At 47.3% G+C, this 25,856-nt stretch overlaps 1 protein-coding gene across 1 annotated transcript in view; it reads left to right on the top strand.

Annotated features, from left to right (window-relative positions):
- PUDP (pseudouridine 5'-phosphatase) overlaps positions 1-25,856 on the top strand; it is a 302,518-nt gene that overhangs the window by 209,386 nt on the left and 67,276 nt on the right. The window lies entirely within an intron of this gene.

The raw sequence follows: 25,856 nt of genomic DNA, 5'->3' as shown, positions 1-25,856 counted from the left end.
TTTGCAGATTCTATGGTCCTTATTTAAAGCAGGCTTCTGTTTTAAAATAATGTCTTTTTTCTTTTTGCTGTTCCCATGGCATGTGGACGTTCCTGGCCAAACCCATGCCACAGCAGTGACCTGAGCTGATGCAGTGATAACACTGGATCCTTAGCCTGCTGAACCACAGGGGAACTCCTAAAATTGCTTCTTAAAGGGAAATCTCTTATCAATAAAGTTTGTAGGGAGCTCCCATCGTGGCGCAGTGGTTAACAAATCCGACTAGGAACCATGAGGTTGCGGGTTCGATCCCTGCCCTTGCTCAGTGGGTTAACGATCCGGTGTTGCTGTGAGCTGTGGCCAGTGGCTTCAGCTCTGATTGGACCCCTAGCCTGGGAACTTCCATATGCCGTGGGAGCGGCCCAAGAAATGGCAAAAAAACACACACACAAAAAAATAGAGTTTGTAGACTTGCGAATGCTCTGGACCAGACTTAAGATAGGTTGGTAGTGCCAAGCTGCTTGGGAAATGAAAACTAAACAAGAAATAGTTAGGAGTTCCCTGGTGGCTCAGTGGGTTAAAGATCTTGCGTTGTCACCGCTGCAGCATGGGTGCCATACTTGGCCCCAGGAATTTCTGCATGCTGTGGGTGCAGCCAAAAAAAAAAAAAAAAGTTATGCAAAAATAGGTTTTACTGTTTCCTCTTAAAAATCGACAAATGATGTCAATAAGATTTGAAGGATGCTGTTTGGACAATCTTAAATTCTGGGCTGGACAGTATATCACATGAGTGAGACATGAAAAACATACCTTCACGTTTCCCCAGTCATCCTAAATAAACTGTAGTCCATCTGTTCCCTGTGAGAAAACCAAGACCCAGAGGCCTAAAATGACTCAGTGAGAAGCAGTTGAACTGAAAGCCATCTTTTGAGCATGGATAGTTGCTCTTCTGTTGCACTGAACACATGGGAGATGTGTGTGTGTGTGTGCGCGCGTGCACGCGTGTGCATGCACGTGCAAATTTTTTGCATCACATACTCAGCTCCTGAGCGCCTGCTGAGTGCAGAGGGAGGAACTGCCTCGGCAGAATCCAGTGTCTTCCTGTCCAACAAACACATATGATCATGGCATCCTATGTGTGACATGGTGACGAGGTGTGCCGTCATCTCATCCTGGCACAGGGAGGGATGTGGCTCAGAGCTGTTTGTCCCCAGGCACTGCCAGGTGGGAGCCCTCCCTGGGAGCTGCCGCCTGCCTGCCTGCTGCTTGCTTGCTTAATTCCTGGCAGGGCGAGGACCGCGGGGGGTGGGTGATCCTGGACCAAGCAGAATGGATTTAGACCGTTTCCAAAGACGGTGGGGGCGGGGGAGGGGGCCGATGTGACATGCCCTTCAGGTCTCATCTAGAAAGGCCCCTCGGAGGGTCTCCCGTAGACACTTCGTACCATGGAACTGACCAGAGAAAGTGATTTTCGAGATCCTCACGCTCTTCATCACTGCTGATCCTGATTCCTGACACGTCGTGACGAGAGAGAGAGAGAGAAGGCTATGATGGAACCAAGAATCTGACTTTTGAGCAATCGCTATGGACGTGGGGACAGAGCTGCGAGTGATTTCATGCACAGGATCTTTTTAAAAATTGTATTGGAGTATAGTCGACTGGTCATGATGTGTTAGTTTCTGCTGTTACAGCAGAGTGATTCAGTTCTACAGATATATTTCTTTTCAGATTCTTCTCCCATGTCCATTATTACAAAATATTGAGTAGAGTTTCCTGTGCCCGACAGGAAGCCCTTGTTGTTTATCTGTTTGACATATCATCATGGGTATCTGGCAATCCCAAACTCTTAATTCATCCCTTCCCCACCCTTTCTCCTTTGGTAACCATAAGTTTGTTTTTTACATCTGTGGATCTGTTTCTCTTTTATGTCTAAGTCCATTTGTATCATTTTTCTCCAGATTCCACATATGAGTGATCTCCTATTTGTCCTCTTGCTGACTGACCTCACTTTGTATGATCATCTCTAGGCCCGTCCACATTGCTGCAAATGGCCTTCTTTCATTCCTTTTCATGGCTAAGTAGTATTCCACTGTGTATAGATACCACATCTTCTTTATTCATTCCTCTAATGCAGAGATCCCTTGATCTTTAAGGTGAGATGCAAGGATTTCAGGAAGCTGCACTGCCCTGGAAGGAAAATTGATATTCTTGTCTATACCCAGCCAGCTATTACCATTATTAGAAGGAGACCTCCGTTGCTATGGGTGATAGGTGATTTAGATTATATCTGATGGAATCTTCATTACAACCTGGGCAGTTCACTCTGCCGAAAGGTGTGTGGCGAACAGCATCAGGACAAGCCATGAAACGTGGGTGAACGTTCCGTCTCAGATGCCTCAGCGGGTACTAAAGGGGCAGGCATTTCAGCTTCTTTGTGATTGTTAACGATGGGCAGATTCAGGGAGAAACCCAATTGGTGGTATCACATGCACAGCGGCACTGTGCTCTCATGTACATGTGACCTGAGACAGATGCCCTGGAAAGGAGAGTGGCAGCGTCAGTACAAGTCGTCACGGGCACTCCTGTGTGCTTACCTCGTATGAGGATGTGGAGGACGCAGTAGGTCCCCAAAGACACCGTGCCATCACTTTAGGTTTGAGACCTCAGACTCTAAGCCAGGGGTGGAAAACGCCTTTTGCACCCCAGTCAGCTCAACCCCAGTTTCCACCCTAGAGGAAAATCTGAAACTAGAGAGGGCTCTGTTCTTTCCATCGCATGCATCTTGGTGCCTCCCCCCAGCCCTCCTTAGGACGGTACCCAGCTTCTCCACTGTGGCTTCTGGGACCACCCTCCTCAGCATCTCTTGGAAGGGAGGGTCCTTGCGCCCTGTCCAGGAATTGGGGAGGCGGGGCTGGAGAACCCTCATTTATAAGCTGCTCTCATTACCGGGATGCGGACGCTCATGGAAGACAGCAGAGTCATTCCTTGACCAGCTCCGTCACTGTTTCTCTGTCCCTGGGAAGTGCCAGTCTGTTGGGGACTTGGAAAGTCCTTGATAAGTACGTGCGGATGCTGCTATGGACCTGGCTGTTTCAGGGCCACTCATCAGCTGCCTGCTGAGACCTCACCCTGTTCCCCCTCAAACGCTGCTGCACGGTCCTCAGAGGGAACCCCAATCTTCCTCAATAATACCACATGAAACTCGGAACTCCTCCATGCCCAGTGCAGCCTTGCTGAAATCCCGCAAGTCTCAGCTGTGCTGCAGAAACCATTTGGGGCACTACAGGATTTTTTTTTTTTAATTGCTTCCTAGTCTTTCTTCTCTGAGGATGAATCATTGAGAGTGCTGTCCTCTGAGAGAGTACCCAAAGGGACAGGCATTCAAATAAATAAAGGATTGTGTCAGAACTTGATGGCACAGCTCTGCATGCTTAAACATGATGCAGTTGAAAGGCACACTGATGAAAGACATCCCAAGATCTAGAACCCATGGCTCACTCAGACGCAAAGGCGGTTGAGAAGATAACAAACCTTTGTGTAGAGAATAAACCTGCACACACAGTTATGTGGGATGCTGAGGTTAAGTGACAGACTCAACATCTCTTCCATATCCACCGAGTGTGTCATCCTACACTGCCTGAGCTGGAGGGCCCAAAACTACATTTCCCAGACTCCCTTGCAGCTTGATGTTGGAATGTGACTTGGGTTCACCAATCCGAGGCATTCTCTTAAGGCTTGAATTGGGAACTGATGCGGGTCGGGAGAAAAATGGCCAGGCCAGGGTGGTCAGGCAGGGGAAGTGGAATTCTGGGTTAAGTTATAGAGACAGACCTCAGGTCCCCCAGCTGTGGCAGACCCTCCCGTTCTAAGCAAAAGGATGTTTTGGGTTTTTTTTTAAATATTTTTGGCCTGGAAGTCCTTCATAGAGGTCTAACCAGTCATGTACAAACACACACTCCGTATTAATTGTTTGCTGCAGAAAACAGCTGGCGTGGTGCCCCTTATCTGCCACCGAACCCAGCAGACACAGTGATGCAAAACCAAAGGTGCATGAATGCTCAGGGGATGGAGGTGGGCAGTACAATTGATGACACTCCTCTCAACTCATTTTAATTTGGGATTGGGACGTGCCGGGCTCAGCCCCTAGTTAAATGAGCAGGACTTGCTGGGATGCATAGGAGAAAACATTTGCAACAATGTACATTTCTTCTCTTCCTCCAAGGCTTTCAGGCCTAATAGGTGATGTTCTTAGATTTGGAAATTTAAGTTTCAGTATCCGAATAGTGTCCTATCTCAGAGGAAGAGATGTTACAGCATCTTCTAGAGAGAAACATGCTTGTGACTTTAGTCACCCAGAAGGAATTTAATCGGTGGTACCACTGTCCCAAGTGAGGAGACACAGTGGGGAACTGAGCCACATAAAAGGCAATTTACCCGAGAAAGAAAGAATGCCCTTTCCTTTCCGTTTCTGGTATCTGATTGGCATCTAGGTGAATCCCCAGGATGGTACAACTTCACACTTCATTTGCTGCCTGTAAGCACAACCTATAGTTGTTACTTGGCGTGCCCTCCTGGGTAGCTGGATGTTACACCTCACCGTAATTTGACTGACATCCGTACTAGTCACAGAGTCGTCTGCCAGACAACCTCTCATCTTCCCAAAATATGCACCTTTGTCTTGGTGAGCTCTTTCCTCTCTACTTGGTCTGAAACAATTTATGGGGAATGTAACCATCAATCATCAGTGAACCCTGTTAATAGAATCAGATAAGGTTCTTGCTTGCTTTTTCTCCGTGGAGTGATGTTTGCTGCAGGGTGCATGTGACGTCATCCACACAGCTTTCACATCTAGTGGAGAAGATCTTTTTCACACCTGCGATAGCCTGGGACCAAAAAACAGAGGTTGGGGGGAAAAGGTATGATGCACAGGCAGCATTTATGATTCAGGAAAAGCTCCATGGAGGGGAGGAAATCCTGGTCATATCACTTGCTTGAATTCTCCTCGAGGTGTTTCAACTTTGATTTTTCTGATCAGAGATTTGCCTAATGGAAAAATGGCTGTAAGTTCTTAGGTGATGTCAGGACGTAATGCAGTTTGATGTAATGGCCGTGTACAAGAACAAACTGGTGGAATGACAACTAGTTTTGGAAGTGCCAGTAAGAAGCACGTAATTACCTGCTGCCTGCGGGTATTGACGGCTATCTAACGTAGGGTGAATGAAATATATGCGTGGGTTTCCTGCTCCCAGCGTACTTTTAATGCACATAGGATATGACATTATGTAACTGCCAATTCATTATTTCATCATAGTACTGATTCATTTAATGGGCTTACTTTGTAAAAAAAAAAAAAATCTATGAGGTCTTGGAACATGGACTTAATGAATTTCTGTTCACAAGTTGGTGGGGGTGACGACTCATTTGGGGATGATGAATGCATGGTTTTAGGCTATCAGTGTGTCAACCTTTATAGAAGCCTATGGTGACTTGATGGCACTCTACTAAGCTGAAAAGATTAATTTTCCATAAAAATATAATATTGGCTTTTGCCTTTTCCCGCACCGTATCCTCGAACTAAAGATGGAGATGGATTTCTTGCTATGGATTTGGCAAGTGACATGGGGAAAAAGATGGTGTGGCTAAAGCTATTTACTGTTAAATATCAGAGTCAGGAATGCATGCAAGGTCTCCTGATTCAAGGCACTTCTGTGCAGAGTGATACCCAGCATGCTCCACTCTTGACGTCTGTGTGCAGTTTCCTGTGCACCGTGGGGGCTCCTGACTTAGTGCCTTTCTATCAGACTCGGGAGGTGTGTTCCCCCCCCCTGCCGGGAGGCACCCAAGCCTGATTTGGCGGAGATAACGCTGCAAGTCCTGCAGTTTGTGGATTGGGTCAAGTTCATTTTTTTTTTTGTCTTTTTGTTGTTGTTGTTGTTGTTGCTATTTTTTGGGCCGCTCCCGCGGCATATGCAGGTTCCCAGGCTAGGGGTTGAATCGGAGCTGTAGCCACCGGCCTACGCCAGAGCCACAGCAACGCGGGATCCGAGCCGCGTCTGCAACCTACACCACAGCTCACGGCAACGCCGGATCCCCAACCCACTGAGCAAGGGCAGGGACCGAACCCGCAACCTCATGGTTCCTAGTCGGATTCGTTAACCACTCCGCCACGACGGGAACTCCCGTCAAGTTCATTTTTAATGCAGCCATGTGCCCCAGGGTGTGGGGAGTTCCTGCAGGCACTCAGGATGGCTGGCTCTTCCTCTGGATCCCTGCAGCCTGATCCAGCCCTCACGAATGCCTCCTTGTCTCAAACGGGATTTACCCTGGTCACTGCAGTGAGCAGTGCAATCACCTCCCCCTTCATCTTCCCAGCGAGTGTGTTGTATGCAAAAGGATGCTTGGAGCTGGTGTGAGAGAGATGTGGGAGCCTATTCGTTTTGTGCATGTTGGCCCTTGCTTTATGCATTTTTTGGTGTATCTTTTGTCTTTTTAGGGCTGCACCCGCAGCATATGGGGGTTCCCAGGCTAGGGCTCAAATCAGAGCTGCAGCTGCCAGCTAACACCACAGCCACAGCCACGTGGGATCCCAGCCGCATCTGCGACCTACACCACAGCTCATGGCAATGCCGGATCCAACACTTAGTGAGGCCAGGGATCGGATCGAACCCGCGACCTCATGGTTCCTAGTCGGGTTTGTTAACCACTGAGCTGTGACGGGAACTCCAGATTTATGCATTTTTAACAGTTGAGTTGTGTCCCCATCCCTCCTGAATTTGTATGTTGAGGTTCTAACCCCCAGTACCTCAGAGTGTGGCTTTATCTGGAGAAAAAGTCTTTAAAGAGATAGTTAGAAGTTCCCATTGTGGCCCAGCAGGTTAAAAAAGCCAACCTACTGTCTGTGAGGATGCAGGTTCCATCCCTGGCCCCACTCAGTGGGTTAAGGATCCAGCCTTGTGTGAGCTGTGGTGTAGGTCATAGATGCAACTCGGATCCCCTGTTGCTGTGGCTGTGGTGCAGTCTGGCAGCTGTAGCTCCGATTCGACCCCTAGCCTGGGAACCTCCATGTGCTAGGGGTGCGGCCCTAAGAAGAAAAACAGGAGAGGAAGACAGATCGTTACGTTAAAATGAGGTAATACAGGTCAGTTCTAACCCAGTAGGACAGGTATCCTTATAAAAAGGGGGCTCTTGGACCCATGAATGGACAGAGGAAGACTCTGTGAAGACAAAGGAAGGACACCTGAGAGGGGACCCACCCTGGCTCCATGCTGCCATCACACCTCTAGGCTGAAGAACTGAGACAACAGATTTAGGTTGTTTCCAGCCTCCCAGTTTGTGGATCTGTGCTATGGCAGCTGTAGGAGCACATCCATGCATGTAGGGCCCTGATAACGTGAGGGTTTAGACACCCCTGGGGGTGAGCACAAGCTGGTGCTGGTCACCCAACACGTCCTGGCTTGCGTGTAGATTTCCTCAGGTTGACGCAGCAAGGACCGCCTCCAGGAAGACCTGGTCCTGAGCAAACGGAGGCCAGTTGGTGGCTCTAAGCTGGCACTAAGCATCCCACGGCCCTCCCCGTCCTTGTTCCCCGGGCCGTCTCCCTGAGGGGGTCGCTGAGCTCTTCAGAGGAGCGGTGGAAAGGCAGAGGGGCCGCCGTCTCCGGCGGAGGGGCCGCCGTGTCCTGCGGAGGAACATGGCTAAGGGATGAGGTCCGGTCTTGTGACTCTGGTCTCCTTGAGGGCTCCCTCAGAAGAGGCAGTGAAAAGCCTGCCGGTTTCAGGATATATTCCCCTTAGCCCTGCAAACACCTAAGGTTCCCCTGCTCCTTGGATCTTTGATAGATTTTCTGTCTCAGAGTCTGTTTGAGGTCAGACTCCCTGGGAGCAGAGCTGAGCGAAGGAGGCCTGGGCGAGTGATTTATTGATGGGGGGGCTCTGAGGAGAAGCCTCCCAGGAAACGAGGGGGGAGCACGTGGAAAGGGGTCTCAAGTCCTCTCAGCGTGGTCTCTGGAAGACCTCTGGACCATAAGTGTTCCTTGGGATTTTCCCACTTTGTTCCACGGGGCTGGTGCCTTGGACCTCTCGGTGGCTTCAGCCATGCACAGATGTTGTGACCTCTTCCCATCAAGAAGGTCTGGGAGTTCCCACGGTGGCACAGTTCCACCAAGGATCCAGAATTGTCTCTGTAGCAGTGCGGGTCACTGCTGAGGTACGGGTTAGATCCGTGACCAGGCACAGTGGGTTAAGGATCTGGCATTGCTGCAGCTGTGCCATAGGTTGCCCTGTGGCATGGATTCCATCCCTGGCCTAGGAGTGGCCAAAAAAAAGGCGGAGGGGGGGGCCTGCATCCTCTCCCCTTGAATCACAGTTCTGTGATTGGTTCAACCAATAGAATATGGCACACGTGACAGTATATGACTTTAAAAATTTATTTGTATTCAAATACATGTACCGTAAAATTTACCATCTCAACCATTTTTAAGGGTATGGTTTGGTGGTGTATTGTGCAATCATCACTGTCCTCCCTCTACAGAGCTCTGTCATCTTGCAAAACTGAAACTCTGTATCCTGTACAGCAAGGGGATCAAGTTATCCTTACATGTACACATTACATTTTTTCCCCCACCCTTTGTTCTGTTGCAACACGAGTATCTAGACATAGTTCTCAATGCTACTCAGCAGGATCTCCTTGTAAATCTATTCCAAGTTGTGTCTGATAACCCCAAGCTCCTGATCCCTCCCACTCCCTCCCTCTCCCGTCGGGCAGCCACAAGTCTATTTTCCAAGTCCATGATTTTCTTTTCTAAGGAGATGTTCATTTGTGCTGGATATTAGATTCCAGTTATAAGTGATATCATATGGTATTTGTCTTTGTCTTTCTGGCTCATTTCACTCAGGATGAGAGTCTCTAGTTCCATCCATGTTGCTGCAAATGGCATGATGTCATTCTTTTTTATGGCTGAGTAGTATTCCATTGTGTATATATACCCCATTTTCCTGATCCAATCATCTGTTGATGGACATTTGGGTTGTTTCCATGTCCTGGCTATTGTGAATAGTGCTGCAGTGAACATGCGGGTGCACGTGTCTCTTTGAAGTAGAGTTTTGTCCGGATAGATGCCCAAGAGTGGGATTGTGGGGTCATATGGAAGTTCTATGTATAGATTTCTAAGGTATCTCCAAACTGATATCCTTTAAACAACTCAGAATTCCCCTTCCCCAAGTCCCTGGCAGCCGCCACTCTACTTTCCAACCCATGAGTTGGACTGCTCTAAGTGCCTCATATAAGTGGACTCCCACAGACATTTTTTGTTTGTTTGTTTGATTTTATGCCCAGCTTCTTTCACTGATCACAGCGTCTTCAAGGCTCATCATGCTGTACCGAGTGCCAGAATTTCTTTTCCTGGATGCGTAGTACTCTGTGACAGGGAAAGGCCACAGTTTGCTTATCCATCAGTGGACACTTGGGTTGCTTCTACTTTTGGCTGCTATGAACGTGGGTGCATCAATATCCATTGATTCATTTCTTTTGAGTTATGTATTGGATCACCTGGTAGTTCTGTTCTTAACTTTTGAGGACTTGCAGGATCCCATGGTAGTTCTAGTCGTGATTTTTTAGGGGACCACTCTACTGTTTTCCTGAGCAGGTGCGCCATTGTACTATCCCACCGATAACACACTTAGGTTCCTTGACCACACTGGTTATTTTCTGGGTTTTTGTTTGTTTGTTGTCTTTATTTTAAAATGGTAGCTATCCTAATGGCTGTGTTGAGATGGTATCTCATGGTAGTTTTGATTTGCATTTCTCCAATGAGCCATAATGGTGAACATCTTTTTCTGTGCTTACCCAAAACCGTGTGACTTTTGAGGCTAGAGCATAAAAGGGCAAAGAGCCCCAATCTGGTTTGCCAGTGCGCTCACTCTCAAAGCCTTGATTCACTGTGTTAGACGTCCAGGTGCCCTGAGGTGGCCATGCTGTGAGGAAGCCCCAGCTTCCTGACGAGGTCACATACAGGTGCCTTCATCAAGATTCAAGTCCACGAGCCATATAAAATGAGTTTTTGTGTGTGTGTCGCTGACTCTGGGGTGGTTTGCTGTGAAGCAACAGACAACTGGAGCTCGTTCACCTCAGTAAATGCTTTGAGGGGCCCCCCTCCCGCACCCCCGGGGAGGAACGTCACTTCCCAGGTATTTGCCATTTGGCAGAGGGCAGCTGGTGTAGCTCTGAGTTGCTAGCCTCCAATCTTCTCACCTGGAGAGTGGAGACCCCAAACGCTAATGTGGCAACAACCATACCTGGGTGGGCACCAGCGGTATCTACTGTGGAACACGTTAGTAATTCCTCTTTCCTGGGTTATGAATTAGTATTTTGCGTGACAGTTAATAGTGTCAAGTTGAAAATAGATCGGGAAAGGGAGTGGGGACTGAAACGGAGGGAAAAGCGAAGCGTGAATGAGATGCTAAGTCTATCATTTTTTCTATTTCTCAATTCTCCCCAGGACGAGGCTGTTGGTTCCTCATTTAAAGGCATACGAGGAGAGCTAAATCAGTAGTTTGAAGATTGCTAGAAAAAGACTATTTTTGCAGATGACATCAACTTTGGCAGAGATATTCTTAAGACTATAAGGATGCCAGAAGAGAGGAAGTGGGGTTCCTATTGAGAGCAAGTTAACAGGAGCAGAAACACTTTCTAGAGGCCCCCGGAAAGACTTTTGAGGAGAGAGACAAAGGGACCTTTAAAACAAATCTAAAGGCTAACCCGAATATTCTCCTCTCCATAGAGTTTAGGTGATGTGATGGGAAAATTGTCATGACAAATCCTCTAGTGTTTATAGGGTATGAGAACAGATTATAGGAGAGCCATCCCATTCATACTCTCACCATGAACTTTCTCTCTAAAAGTCTACACTCTACTGCTAAGATACCTGGGCCTTTACACCTGCCCAATAAAATCCGAATCATGATTATGGAGCACAGGGCACCCTTTGGCAGGGCCCTCAGCTCTGAGGGCTTGATACATGTCACAGCTTCAAAGAGGTCCTTCCTGACCACGCATCCAGGGGTGTTACTCAGGTCCACTTCATCAAGGTGTGTGTGTTTGGCACTTCCTGCTCTCTGGTGCTTTTCTTGTGCATTATTTACTTGTTGCCCACCTGCACCACCAGCACCACGACCACCACAATGACCCTGACAACCACCTCCACCTCCACATGCATCTAGCCAAAAAGTAAAAAACAAAATAAACCCGAAAAACCAATAATAAAAAACACTCCACAACCACCTCAAATCACCACCAACATCTCCACCACCTCCACCACCACCTCACCTCCACCACCAATCCTTCCACCACCTCCACCACCACCTCACCCCTACCACCAATCTTCCACCACCTCCACCACCACCTCACCTCCACCACCGACATCTCCACTCCCTCCACCACCCCTTCCACCTTCATCTCCACCACCTCCACCACCAACACCTTCACCTTCATCTCCACCACCTCCACCACCATTACCACCTCCACACACAATACCTTCACCTTCATCTCCACCACCTCCACCACCAACACCTGTCTTCATCTTCACCACTTCCAACACTACCTCCACCCCACCACCAATACCTCACCACCTCCACCAACACCTCCACCTTTATCTCTGCCACCTCCACCACCAACACCTCACCTTCATCTCCAGCACTTCCAATACCACCTCCACCACAACACCTCCACCTTGATTTCCAGCACCTCTTTCCCAGCTACCAATATCTGCACCTTCATCTCCACCACTTCCAACATCACCTCCACCCTCACCACCATCACCTCCACCTCTGCCACCAACACTTCCACCTCTACCACCACCTCTCTCCTTTCCACCATGACTGCTGAATCTTCAATGCCTAGAGTACTTACCCAGCTCCAAGAAGGCACCGAGTAGATAGATGTTTGTTGCTGAACCAGAAAACAATGGTGATCCTGCAGCATTGCCAAGAGCTTTGACGAGCAGGGGCTAGTGTGTTTTGCAAGGAAGCTTTGGTGCGGTGACCTAGATCTTACCCTCAGCGCACTTCTCAGGGCTCTCAGCCATCAGAAATGGTAAAACCAAGGGAGATATTCAGCACAGGAAAGAATTTTGGAATAATACCGGTGCCCTCCCCTAGAGTAATGAAAAGAACCTGGAAACACCCAAACTGTGGATACCCCAAACTCCTTCATCAAATGAAACCTGTGTCATCCTCTAATGTGACCTCAGATGCACCCACTGAGGACCAGAGGACTTCTTTTCCTCATCCAGGTCAAATTTCATTTGTAGAGCAAATTTAGTGATCTCTCTCTCTTTCTCCCTCCAACAAACACTTCCACTTCTCCCTCCCTCCCTTCTTCCCTCCCACGCTCTCTCCCTCCCCTCCTTCCTCTCTCTCTCCCCCTCGTTCTATAGCACTTCCTCCCTCTTCCCCACAACGTGACTTTCACATCCCTGAAGTTCTTATCCACCTGACTAATGGTCCAGAGTGTCCCCCATTCCCAGAAGGTGCCCCCTGCAGAGAAGGCCCTCACCTATCCTTGTCAAAAGAGTGGAAGGAACCTATGATGTGGTCCTCTCCTTGCCCCTGAGCTTCTCCTGGTCCTCATGCTCTTTGTACCAGTCTCCGCATGCCCTCTGCAGATGGAGACACCCCTCGCGTATGCAGTCCTGGGTGAGGATCACAAGGAGGCTCCGTCCTCTGAAGAGAGGTCACAAAAGGATGCCCCTTCCTGGTGCGACGCCGCAGATCAACACGGCCCCATGTCATACTGCTTTCCCCACCTTCTCCGTCTGCACTTTTGACCTCTTTTATAGGAAATATCCCCCCAGCTTTATGAGCATCCCTGGAGCGAAATAAGCATCTGTATGGTGAACGAATTTCCCTTTTTAGGTATTAAAAATACACTTTTGGAGGGGTCCTATCCTCACTACACATTGAATTAAAAAAAAAAAAAACACGCACACACACCGTTTTATCAATATGTGCATTTTGGCTTCAAATTAAATTTTGTTAAATTTATTAATCATGTGCTATTTCACATCTATGGTGCAGCGTAACTAGCCTGAAAGAGCAAAAACATAAATATTAAGTCAGGACAAATGAACTTTTCTTCCCATCCTTATGAGCACTTGTTTTGAAAGCAGCGTTCATGTTCTATTTGACTTCTACTTAACTGATTTATCTCAAACCCCCAAGGGAAAGAAAAAGTGTAGGTTTTTTCGAACTGAATCAACCTAATTGCTTACATGTATATCAATTTTCCTTGTGAAGTGTCCATAGATGTGTTCCATCCTTTACATATCTGCCGTGTTACAGGTGTCTTAGAGAATTCCCAGGCGAATGGCAATTAATTCTTTTTCCTAGAAGAGAAGTTACCCTCTTAGTTAAAATTCAATGACCCGTTCACATAATCTTAAAAAGGAATGTGTCTTTCTGATAGCGAAGCTCTGGAGAAGAGGTTGCTAATGGGAAGACTGTTTAGTGTGGACTATGTCTTTCTGTTCCCCAAATTGATACCATTTATCAAGGAAAGAAGAGTGTTAAAATGTTTCCCGGCATCTCTTCTTCCATACGTCTTACGGGGAAACTTCATCCTGTGCTCTGACGCAACATTTGCCAGTCTCTGAATGAGAGTTATGAAACTACAGTGGGAAGTGTCTTAATGGGAAGGTTGAAAAGGACAGGATATACATGCTTGTCCTCAATAGACCATCAGCTACTTATTTTAAACCTACGATTTTTTTTAGACTTCTAAGAGATCATATTAGTTCATGACCGTAGCGATAAAAGCCATGATGAGAATGAAAAAGCAAATAGTAAGTAATAGTTCCCAATAGATTTCCAGTTTACCTCTGCTCGGGAAGAAAACATTTACTGCTCTAGTTGGACATTTTTGTTTTGGAAGATACCGTCTCAAAACATGATAACATGAACCATCAAAGAGAATTATAAATGAAGGAGGTTGAGGTTGAAAACTAATGCTCCCTCCCCAAACATCTATGGCTTAATCCCCAGAACCTGGGAATAGGTGACCTTTTATGGCAAAGAGAGAATAAAGGTTTCTGGCAGAATTAACGTTGCTAGTCAGGTGACTTTGCATTGGAGAAAGGGTCTTGGATTCTCCAGGTGAGTCCAGTGGCATCTCAAAAGTCCTTATAAACGAAGAAGAGGAAGGAAGAAGCAGCAGAGGGAGGTGATTCGAGAAAGACTCCACCAGCATTGCTGTCTTAGGAACACAGAGGGGCAGATGGAGTCTAGAAGCCAGAAGAGTCCAGGAACTGGATTCCTTGCTAGAGGCTCCAACTTCCGTGAATCCTTGCTGGCCCTTGGCGTCTAGACCATTTTGAACTTCTGTCCTCCAAGCCTTTAAGCCAGTGTATTTGGGAACCCACAAGGCTCCTTCTTCCATAAGGTGGACAGAAGACAAGCATCGGCTGAGTGGGAAACGGGAACCATTCTTGGATAGGTAGTTCCACCAAGCAGGGCTGCACACTGACCAGGTGGTCCTTCTCCCAAGGATGAAACATCTTCTCTTCTCAAAGCCTCCGTCATCTGTTCATGTCTCCCAAGCTCCGTTTTCCGGAATCGTCCTCCATCCCACAACGATGCGTCACCAACACGAATGCCAGCAGAGACCACCCGCATCGTCCTGGGGGTAGTGAGGTGTGTGGCACGCAACACGAAGGAGCTGACAGCCTGTGGACCATCTGTGGAGGATAGTCCCTTCTTCATCTGGAACCCCAGCGACCACTGTCAAGGCTGCCATCCATCACCGTCCACTGCAAGATGAGCTGGCTTGACCCGACCCCCTAGAGCAGCCACTCCCCACGGGTGGCCATTGGCACGTCCTAGGTGCTGGGTTCCAGCAGAGAGGTGCTTTACGCGCAAAATGCACACCAGGTTCCAATGACTCAGTGCAGAAAAGAGGATGGGACGTAGCCCAATAATTCCTCAAATATGCACGTGTCGAAAGGGTTATATTTGGGGTATAATATACATCTGGTTCCTGTAAAAATAGGCTCATAAACATAGCGGCATCTCTTTTTACTTTTCTTAAGTGGTGCTGCTAGAAAGCGTAAAATCCCTACGCGCCTTGTGTTTGTGGCTTTCGTCATACTTTATGGGACGTCAGGAGCCTTGAACTCATACTGCAAGGGATCATCACTGCCTCCTCTGACCTTTGCAAATTAGTGATCTGTGGACTCGGCAATAGAAATGATAAACACGTGAAATCTCAGCTGTGGATCCGATCGTGGGACAGACTCTCTGCAAATCACTCCAGTGCGCGTGTGAAACACAAAATGATTGTGCTAGACGTACCCTCTAGGTTGACCCTCAGGACATTGCGAGGCAGGCTTCTCTCCCTGCAGAGAACGTACAGCCAGTTATGCACAAGGCATTTGGGAGATACTTAGTATCTCTCAGTGGTTCTATTCAGAGCTTTCCCTTAAATGACTCCTTTTATGTGCAGTCTAAGCCTAAAGTGACAAGAAAAAAAGAAAGTGGTAGGAAAACTCACTCATCTCTCGTCTCAGACTCCTGGATGGAGAGAGAACCTATGTTGGACTTTCAGCTCCTGTTCCTGCTGTTCCCTCAAGCAAAATCCTGAGAAGACCATCCATCCATTCACAGCTTTGTTTTACTAAATAATGACCGCTTCCCTGCGGTCGTGTCTGGGGCATGGTGCCCACAAAGGAAATGCGGAGACCGCCTCTGTGGCCTTCCCATGCAGGCAGGTGAGCAGAGAAAACTCGGTGAAGTAGGGGGGAGACCCAGGAGCACAGACTTGGGGTCTCTCTCATCCAGACGGTGCTGCAACGCATCATCAGAACAGACAGACTTTTCTTTAGCGTCCTGAGCATCTGAACTTCAGGACCCCAAGTAAGTGCGTCAGGAAGCACAGTCAGCGTGGTGTCTGAAGTTTATGGGGCAGGTGCTGTGGGTGCCCCACCATGTCCCCTGGGTCTGCTGAGTTCAGAGGTGGGTGTAGTGGGTGATTCTTAGCTGGCTGACAACTGGGGGCTGAGTGGACAGAGTCAGACGTTGAGGGCCTCCAGGGGTCGGGATGATGTTTCCAGAATCACACCTTCCCTCCGGCGGTAGACCTGCCATAGCATGATTGAGCTGCCACTGTCACCACCTATTTTTTTTCAGGGCCACACCTATAGCATGTGGAGGTCCCCAGGCTAGGGGTCCAATCGGAGCTGTAACTGCCAGCCTACGCCACAGCCACAGCAACGCCAGATCTGAGCCATGCCTGCAACCTATACTACAGCTCATGGCAGCACCGGATCCTTAACCCACTGAGCAAAGCCAGGGGTCGAACCTGTGTCCTCTCACTAGGATGCTAGTCAGATTTGTTTCCGCTGAGCCACGACGGGAACTCCCTCATGGTCACCACCTGTTATCCCACCCTCTTACTCACCTCCATCTCCACTTCACTTTATCTGCTTCCTCACACGTGCTTCCTGGAATCATCTTTTGAAAAAACTCTGTGCCAAACCCCTTTGTCTAGGCGTCTGCTCCCTGGCGGGATTCAAACCAAGACATCCCCGGGAACAAGCTTCTAAGGCAAGACTCCATCCACTAACGGTATCGTTTCAAACCAGCCATGTTTTCTGAAATGGTCATAGGTGGGCATTTCAAATACCCTCATTCTGATTTTTAATAGCACATAACCTCACTGACATATGGGATTGATCGTGCTAAGCATCCCTGTGTATTGTTACGGAATTTCTTTATGAGGCATTCGGGGAGAAAAAGGAGCTTCATACAACAGTTAAAAAATCCCACTTTCATAAACTAATTAGAAACCCTCTCCCTTCTTACAGCATTTCCAATTTTGCACACATGTCTTGTTTTTCATGGCATGGGGATATATCAGGGAATAGTAAAGTTGCCAGGCTCGGGACACAGCCTGGGGGACTTGGACCCCAAAAAACCCTGGGGACAGATCAAAGACTTGGCTTCTCCATCGGGATGTAAATTATGCACCAGCTGCAGGAGAAGCCGAGAGTATAACTTCATGAAACTTTCATCAGATCTCTCTATACTAAAGTCAATAGAGATGGGATTTTCAAGGCTTTTATCCCAATGGAAATTGTTGGCATTTGCAAATATCGCTACAGGGTTCAAATTAGCTGTATTGCTCTTTCTTTAAAATCCCGGGAAAATTACTCAGATTTATAGCAAGCAAGATGTCCATATGCTTGTGCCTATTCCTTTAGCTTTCATGTCACTGTACCTTTGTTTCCTTGTCTCTCTCTCTCTGTCGAGAGTTGAACATCCTCAGACAATAGACTGCACGCCCCCGAAGTAATCCTGCTGTTCTCTCTCTCTCTCGGAAGTTGCGGTCACCACCTAAACGATACATGGTTCTAGATCTTGGCTGAAGCAGAAGGATTTTGTCAGGAGGTGGAACAGAGGAGCAGTAAGCATGGGGGCTTGAAAATGACCTGCCTAGGTTCCAGGCCAGGCACAACGTTGCGCTGATGCCTTTAACTCTGCACCTGTGTTTCTGGATCTGCCAGTGAAATTCATAGCAGTTTCCATCTGCAGGGGTGAAGAGAGAGTTGCATGAATATGCGTTCCTCTGTTTCAACCGCAGCGTGCGTATGGCAATTCAAGTGTGGAGCTACCCCCCAAAAGGAGGGCAGACCCCACTAGACGCCAACAAGACCATCCTAACTTTAGATGCCGGCCGCAGCATGTGGGTCCCCAGGCTCCTGCCCTTCGGACCAGTGTGCTATCACTTGAGGGCTTCCCACAAGCCCCTGGTTCTAAAATTCACTAGAATGACCCTCAGCCCTAAGGCAAGTGCCATACATAGAATTACAGTCTTGTTATAAAGGATGCACACAGGGTGAGGTCTGTGCCTCTCCGCGAGGAAGCAGAGCCCTCACCCTCCGCACAGGCCAAAGTCTAAACAGCCAGGAGGCTCCCTGGAGCATCCGTATCCAGACTTCTTTCTTACTGAGGTTTCATCTGGGAGCACCCCTGAGTGACTGGCCGCGGGACTGAACTCAGTCTCTGACCCCCTCTGGCATCTGGGGTAGAGGCTGACCGTCCCAGCCTCTCATTTGTGCTTGATCTTTCTGGTGACCACCGAGAGGCAGCTCATTAGCCTAACAGAGACTACCCCTCAGGAAATTCCAAGGGTTTTAGACGTCTGTGTCAGGAGCCTGGGACAAAGGCCAGGCAAATTCTTTATATCCTCTGTGTGTTGAGTATCCACAATAAAGTCTGGCACAGTCAGTGCTGATTTTATGGCAACTAAGGTTAGAGTGGGAAAGGAGACAGGTGTCAAGGGACATTTCGCATCGCATCTTGAAGTGTCCTTCATTTGAACCGTGCTCCAGTGCAGTTAAGTTTCTGCATTCCCACTCTGGTCTCCCCGCAGGAGAAATTCCATGAGAGCAGTTTTATCAACCCTTTCTTTCCCAGCTCCTCCAAATACTTGCTTCTCTACATTTTTGCAATTCACTGCATTGTTTTCTGTTCATTCTATGCCTACATTCTTTGGGGGACATTTTCATTCTTCATTCCATCGGCTCAAGAATATTTCCTGTGCCCCACAGTAAATGCTGGGCAATTTTTTTTGTTTGTTTGTTTGTTTGAATAAGTGAATCAATGGTTGCTGATGGTTCTGCAGATGTTAACCTTTAGCTTTCATTCTAAGCAGATCTGTATGGAATAAACATGCATGTTTTGTCATCTCTTAATGTCTTTAAAACAGCAGCCAGATGTACATCATCTCAATATCCTAGTGACTAGCCATGGTTTCACTCCTAAAATTGTTGACTATGAGGTGCAAAGAAATTTTAGTTTAATTTGAATATATGTTGGTGTCAGAACATCTGACTTCTTAATTGCCTTATTTAAGTCAAAGTGGCAGGAATCAAGTGGAAAATCAAAGCTAAAACAAGAAAATGGGGCCCATGGTGGATATAAATAACCTCTGTTCTGTTTCATAAAACTGCTGCCCCCTCCTCTTTGAGTTATTCCCTTTTCCAGAGAGGTGTATAATCTGTAGATTCCAGGGAGATGCTATGTTCTGTATTTCGACACAACAGTAGGGTTATTTTAGAGGTCCTTTCCATGTTCAGACGGAAGGTGTGAAATTTCAAATATCTTCAGTTGGCTTTGCCAGTGTCTGCTGGTAATTCATTCATAAAGGCAGGCGAGAAGGAGGAAGAGCAGTTGCAATATTAATTCAAGACTAGTGCCATCGAATAAGTCAATAGAACAGGCTTGTGTGAAGTGCCGTGCATTGACATTACTCTCTTGCACATGTGTTGGCTGGAAGTGGTCAGGAGTCATCCGTGATATTCAGCAAGACTTTGGGGAAACCCAGAGGTGCAGGGAAGGAGGCGTTTTATGAGAAAGGGTAGTGTATCAGAAAGGGCTCTCCAGAGAACCTAAACCAATAAGAGATACATATGAAAAAATTTATTATAATTGGCTTACATAATTATGAACTCTGAGAAGACCCATGATCTATTCTCTGTAAAGTGGAGACCCAGGAGAACGAATGGCATGGTCCTAGTCCAAGTCTGAAGGACCAAGACCCAGGAGAACCAATGGTGTGGTTCAGTATGGGTCTGAAGGACTGAGACCCAGGAGAGCTAATGTTGTGGTTCTAGTCCAATTCTGAAGAACCAAGGCCCAGGAGAACCAATGTTGTGTTTCTAGTCCAATCCTGAAGAACCAAGACCCAGGAGAACCAGTGGTGTAGGTCTAGTCCAGGTCTGAAGGACCGAGACCCAGGAGAATCAATGGTGTGGTTCTAGTCCAGGTCTGAAGCTACCAAGGCCCAGGAGAACCAATGGTGTGGTTCTAGTCCGGGTCTGAAGGACTGAGACCCAGGAGAACTAATGTTGTGGTTCTAGTCCAATTCTGAAGAACCAAGGCCCAGGAGAACCAATGTTGTGTTTCTAGTCCAATTCTGAAGAACCAAGGCCCAGGAGAACCAATGGTGTAGGTCTAGTCCAGGTCTGAAGGACGGAGACCCAAGAGAACCAATAATGTAGGTCTAATCCAAGTCAGAAGGACTGAGAGAGACCGAGGAGAACCAATGGTGTCACATCTAAACCGAGGGAAGGAAAAGACCCATGTTCAAGTTCAGTCAGGGAGGCAAAGTTCCCTCTTACTCTGTTTTTTTTTTTTTTTTTTTTGTGTGTGTGTGTGGTTGTTTTTCTATTCACTTCATCACCTGATTATGTGGGACCCACTCACAAGAGAGGGCCATCTGCTTTATTCAGTCTACTGATTCAGATGCTAATCTCACCCAGGGACACCTTCACACATAACACCCAGAATAACGTTGGACCAAAGAGCTAGGCACCCTGTGGCTCAGTCAAGCTGACACAGAAAATTGCCCCTCACAGGTGGAGAGGTGTCCAGACCCCCCATTCCTTCTTTAAATAGAGCAGCTTTCCTTTTCCTGTTTTATCTCTCAGATCTTGTTCATTTCTACAGTCTGGATGCACATAACAAATGTTACGCTCCCGTATTAGGAAGTCGGTCAAGCGTGTGCTCTATTACCTGACCTCAAAAACCCCAGGGCTTCTCAGACCCTTTTTTAGTATCTGTATTGCCTCCTCTCCCTTAACGCTTCCTCTCCCCCAATGCAAGCTACTCTTGCTCCTGAATTTATTTTTTATCCCAAGATATAAATATCTGACAAAGGTCAAGAGCAAATTCTCCATGGCCTGTACTGTGGATCATTTGTCCTAACTGATAGAGGCCTCTTGAAGGAAGGTTTCTGAGACTAAATAAAACTCAAATATGTTCTAATGTCTACCCCCATCATGCCGCATTTGCATACTGAAAATATATAAATCAAAAGATCCTGGAGAGAAGAAGCTGGTTGAAGCTTATTTAATTCAAAAAATCTTAGGCTCATTGGATCACAGCCTCTTCTTTTCTTGCTTTCTAGCATCTATTAATGTCTTAGACGATGGTTCCCCTAACTGTCCTTTGGAAAGTGCTGGTCCAATTTCCCTGCCCACCCAGATTTTTGCATTGATCATGCAGCACGGTTTTGAACTCAAGACTCAGTATGCATTGAGGGAGTGTATAGGACCTAACATAGCTGCACATCTTGGACAGTGGAGGTTACACTTTCTCTGTGTGCATTGGGTGAAACCAGCTGAGAATAAGGTTAAAGAGGATAAGCAAATATGCAACATCAATGTCAAATTCAACTTTCCAGCTTAGAGTAATACAGTTGGTGCCTTGGTATTATTTTGTGAGAACTAGTCATTGAAATGAATTATTTAGAAATGGCTCAGCCCTGAATTGAAAACATCAATTTCCATTTTCAAATCCCCCCAAAGGGAAAAAATAATGAAATGGTCTTTGCCATCTGAGATGGTTGATGATACATAGTTCTACATCTCTAGCAGATACTCCTTTTTTGCTGATTCTGAATGTTTGGCGAGTTGGGATTCTCATTCCTTTAAATCCCATGTCTATTACAATGACTGTGAGCTGAAAAGTCATCTATGAGCCGGAGTGTTAAAAAAAAGAAGCATGGTTATTTGATATGCATGGTAGAAGGCGAAAAACTAAAGGAAGGACAGTATTGGTTTGTCATAAAAAGAAAGGAAGTCCTGATACATGCTACCACATGGATGGACCTTGCCAACATCATGCTGTGGAAAAGGAGGCACACCCAAAGGTCACATGTTGTAGGGTCCATTCACATGAAATGTCCAGAACAGGTGCATCCATCAGATGGAACGTAGATGAATGGGTTGCCAGGGACTTGGGGGGTAGGAGGTGGGGGTGGCACAGGGAGAATGCAGAAGGACTGCTAAGGGGTTCAGGGCTCCTTTTGTGGGGATGAGAAAGTTTTAGAACTAGCTAGTGGTAATGGTGGCACAACATCATAATGGTACTACCTGCAAGGGAGTTAATGATGTATTTTTAAACTGGTTAATTTTATGTGATGTGAACTTAACCTCAAATTAGGAGTGTAGGATTACCATATATACCCTACTGTATATAAGATAAGGAAGTATCAAGGACCTAGTGTCTAGCACAGGGAACACTACTCAGTATTCTGTAATAACCTGTATGGGAAAAGGATCTGAAAAGGAAAGGATACACGTATAACTGAGGCCCTTTGCTGAACACCTGAAACAAACACAACATTGGAAGCCAACGATACTCCAATAAAATGTAGTAATAATAATGAGAAGAAAAGCCTAAAGAACAAAGCATGGTAAGGCTGGAAAAACTGCTGATGTTTTATTACTTATTCCACTGACTCTGGGCATGGGTGCCCAGGGAGAGATTTTAAACATGAGCCCGAGAACCCCATGAAGTTGCCATGTTGAATTATGTCTCACAGACAATAAATGGAAGATATTCATCTCTTTATGAGAAGACAATGTACGTATACATATGACTGGCTCACTTTGCTGTACAACAGAAATTGAAGGAATACTGTATGTCAACTATACTCTAATAAAAAAATAATAAATTGCTACTACAATATACCATTAAAAAGATGAAAAAATACTTCTTAGTCCAAAAAAAGAAAAAGAAAAATAACATTATCCCTGTGGAAAAGATAGCTAAAAACATGTTATCATCACAGACTTATTTTTGCAAGAGAAATAAAATTACAGCTGCCGTGGGGAGGGGGGGGCGGACAATAGAAACCATCCCCTTTGTTTTCGCTCTCTGAATAAAATAGGAGCTTCGTGAAAGGTTTTTGCAGTTATGGCTTTGAGCAGGAATCGACAGCAGCTGAGGGAAGTTGTTTTACAAAACTCCAACACTGCTTCAGTTCCACCTGAAGCCTGAAGAGGCCGGGGAGGGCGGGGGTCCTGTTCCCGGTGAGTCCCACATCCACGGGTGGTGGCTTTTCTGCCAAAGGAACTGTGCCTCCTCCAGCCTGGAAACCACATCCCTGCAGCCCCGCCCAAAGGGACGCCCGTGGTCACAGGGCAGAAGGGGCTGAGCCACGTCCCCTCCATGCAGACCGGAGCCCGTTGCATGCTGATTTGTGGGGTAGCCCTGTGAAGTCCACTCTCTGGCCAGCAGGAGAGGTGGACCTGAGTGGAGAGCACGCTTTGCCTCTTGTTTCCCAGCTCTCCAGCAGCCAAGCGTGGCGGGATCCCCAGTTGGGGATCCACCGTTGGGGTGCAGTAGAAAGATACATGGGTGATGTTGGAGTGCAGCAGAAAGATGCCTCTGCTGGCAATCTCAGCTGTCCAGAGGGAGCACAGCGCCTGAGCCTTCATGTGACACCCAGAGGGGAGGAGCTGGCCTGTCCCTCAGCAGATGCCCCAGCTTCCTTCTTCTGCACACTGTGGTCCTCAGACATGCACCTTGTGGCCAGAAACCTCCGCCCGACGCCTCAGAATGAGCACATCACAGACTCCAGGAGGTCTCTGGGGGCAGTTTGCTGTCACCCCATCGCTTCAGGGCACAAGGAACTGGCCACTCGGCCAAGGGCTCTTGCTGTTTAGGAATGCGTGCCCCTGACTCCACGTTTGGGCTGGACGATGTCATAGCCGTGCCCAAGTTTTGTCATGTGCCCCAGTGCCCATGGGACAGCGGGCATCTCATGTTCTCAGGCTCCTGTCTCATGGCCACACCGTGGAGAGTCTGTGGAGGAGGTTTACCATTGCGTTTACCTGGAACAGGCTTCGAAATGATCCTCAGTTCCAGTGACTGTGAAATACCATTTCAATATCCTGGACTTAATGGGCGCTACCGTCTATGCGTAGCATCCTCTTCCTTTTCGTTCTCTGCCTCTCTCTTTGCCTCTCTCTCTCTCTCTCTGTCTCTCTCTTCTTCCTCCCCCCTTTTCTCTCCTCTCTCTCCCTCTCTTCTCCGTCTGTTTCTCTTTTCTCCTGCCTCTTTCTCCCTCCCTCCCTCATTCCCTCAAAGAAACTTGGAGTAAAATATTGCCCGCACTTGATGCTCGCAGTGACAAAGGGCCACCTGCCCTCCGTACATCACCAACACCACGGCTGCCGTCGTTGGTAATGAGATGCTGAGCAGAAGACGTGAAGGCTCACGCCTAATGGCTCTCGCTTCTCTGGAGATGCTGGGAAAAACTTTACCATCTGGCGTTGTGTCGTGGCTTGAACAGTGATGGGTTTTCTGAGAGCTGCTTTTTCCTGATTTTGTACCGTCTCCCCCCTCTTCAGGGATGCTTCAGAATTCAGGAAAAGCAATCATCTTGCCCCATGGATGGGGTGTTTGTGGTGGGTGGGGAGGTGGGTATAATTTCTAGGAAGTATCAACCTTCAAAGAATGGAAATTTTCCAGCAGAGGAGATTTCAAATATATGTATAGAAATCCAGGAGTTCTCATTGTGGCACAGTGGAAACGAATCCGACTAGTATCCTTGAGGATTCAGGTTCCATCCCTGGCCTTGCTCAGTGGGTTAAGGATTCGGCGTGGCTGTGAGCTGTGCTGTAGGTCACCGATATAGCTTGGATCTGGTGTTGCTATGGTTGTGGTGTAGACAGGCAGCTGGAACTCCGATTTGATCCCTAGCCTGGGAACTTCCATATGCCACAGGCGTGGCCGTAAAACACAAAAAAAGAAAAAAGAAATCTGTATATAAATATGTCTGGATGATTACAAAGCCCACACATAAGTTAGATGCTCCGAAGATTTTATTAAACATGAATTTTTCAAAATAGTCCATTGATTTTTTTTCCCCCTTTGTCTTTTCTCCCTAAAGAGGCTACACTGTTTTTGTCAGATGACTAATCATGTGGCTGTTTATTTTATTTTTCCAGATGATACATTATGTATACACTGGGTTGCTGGGTTAACCTCAGATTAATTTGTTCATATGCATCTCTGGAGGGTGAGCGTGGTGTCAGCTCTTTCATTTTAACGGGTATCGTCGGTAATCGCAAACGTACAGGGCCGTCCATCTTTGGAGAGGCCCCAAAGAAAACTCCTAATTTTTCTCTCCTTCAGGGATCATGAGCAAACACATTATGAGACTCCAAAGTATCAGGCTGTAAATTTAGAATAATGTTGTTTGTAAGGTAAATTCCTCACACCGGCGTTCTCATTTATTTCTCCTCCTCACGTGGGTCTCCCGAGCATAGGTGCTGCTCGCCTGGCTGGAGATCACAGGTAATTTATCATCTAGATTAATTAAATACGTCGACTCAGTGGTTTTCTTTAGGATCTGTGACAAATTGGCGTTGCCCTGAATTTCCATTTTCAGTCTAAAGACTGGCATCCTTTACCCTGGACGTCGTCTGCCACAGCTGCCACCACCGACCCCAACCTTGTATGTTTTCGATCCTGACTCTTAAAAATGAATGTAGCCATAGCAAAGGCCCTGGGCCAGCCAGATGTTAAGCCTCTGAACAATTTTTCTAACCAGGGACTCTGAGTAGAGCGTGATGACCGGTGAGGACATAGAGAGGACTCCTTGAAATGGGCGTCGTCGAGTACATTTCAATCGCCTGTGGCCCGAGTGCCTGTGGCGGCGCAGTGGAAACAGATCCGACGAGGAACCATGAGGTAGCAGGTTCGATCCCCGGCCTCACTCCGTAGGTTAAGGATCTGGTGTTGCTGTGAGCTGTGGTGTAGTTCGCAGACGTGGCTCAGATCTGGCGTTGCTGAGGCTCTGGCATAGGCTGGCAGCTGCGGCTCCCATTGGACCCCTGGCTTGGGAACCTCCATATGCTGCAGGTGCAGCCCTAAAAAGACAAAAAATAAATAAATAAATACATTGCCTGTGGCCTGGTGAAGGGTGGGCATTTGAAACTCTTGTTCTTTTGGAACCTCAGCCTTCCCTTGTTTTTTTTTTTTTTTAACAAATGTTTCACCTCTTCTAGAACCTCATCCATGTGTCTGCAGCATGCG

This window comes from Phacochoerus africanus, chromosome X (assembly GCF_016906955.1).
Source record: "Phacochoerus africanus isolate WHEZ1 chromosome X, ROS_Pafr_v1, whole genome shotgun sequence".
NCBI lineage: Eukaryota > Metazoa > Chordata > Mammalia > Artiodactyla > Suidae > Phacochoerus > Phacochoerus africanus.
Note: the sequence above shows the minus strand (reverse complement) of the source record. Positions and strands in the feature narration are given on the sequence as shown.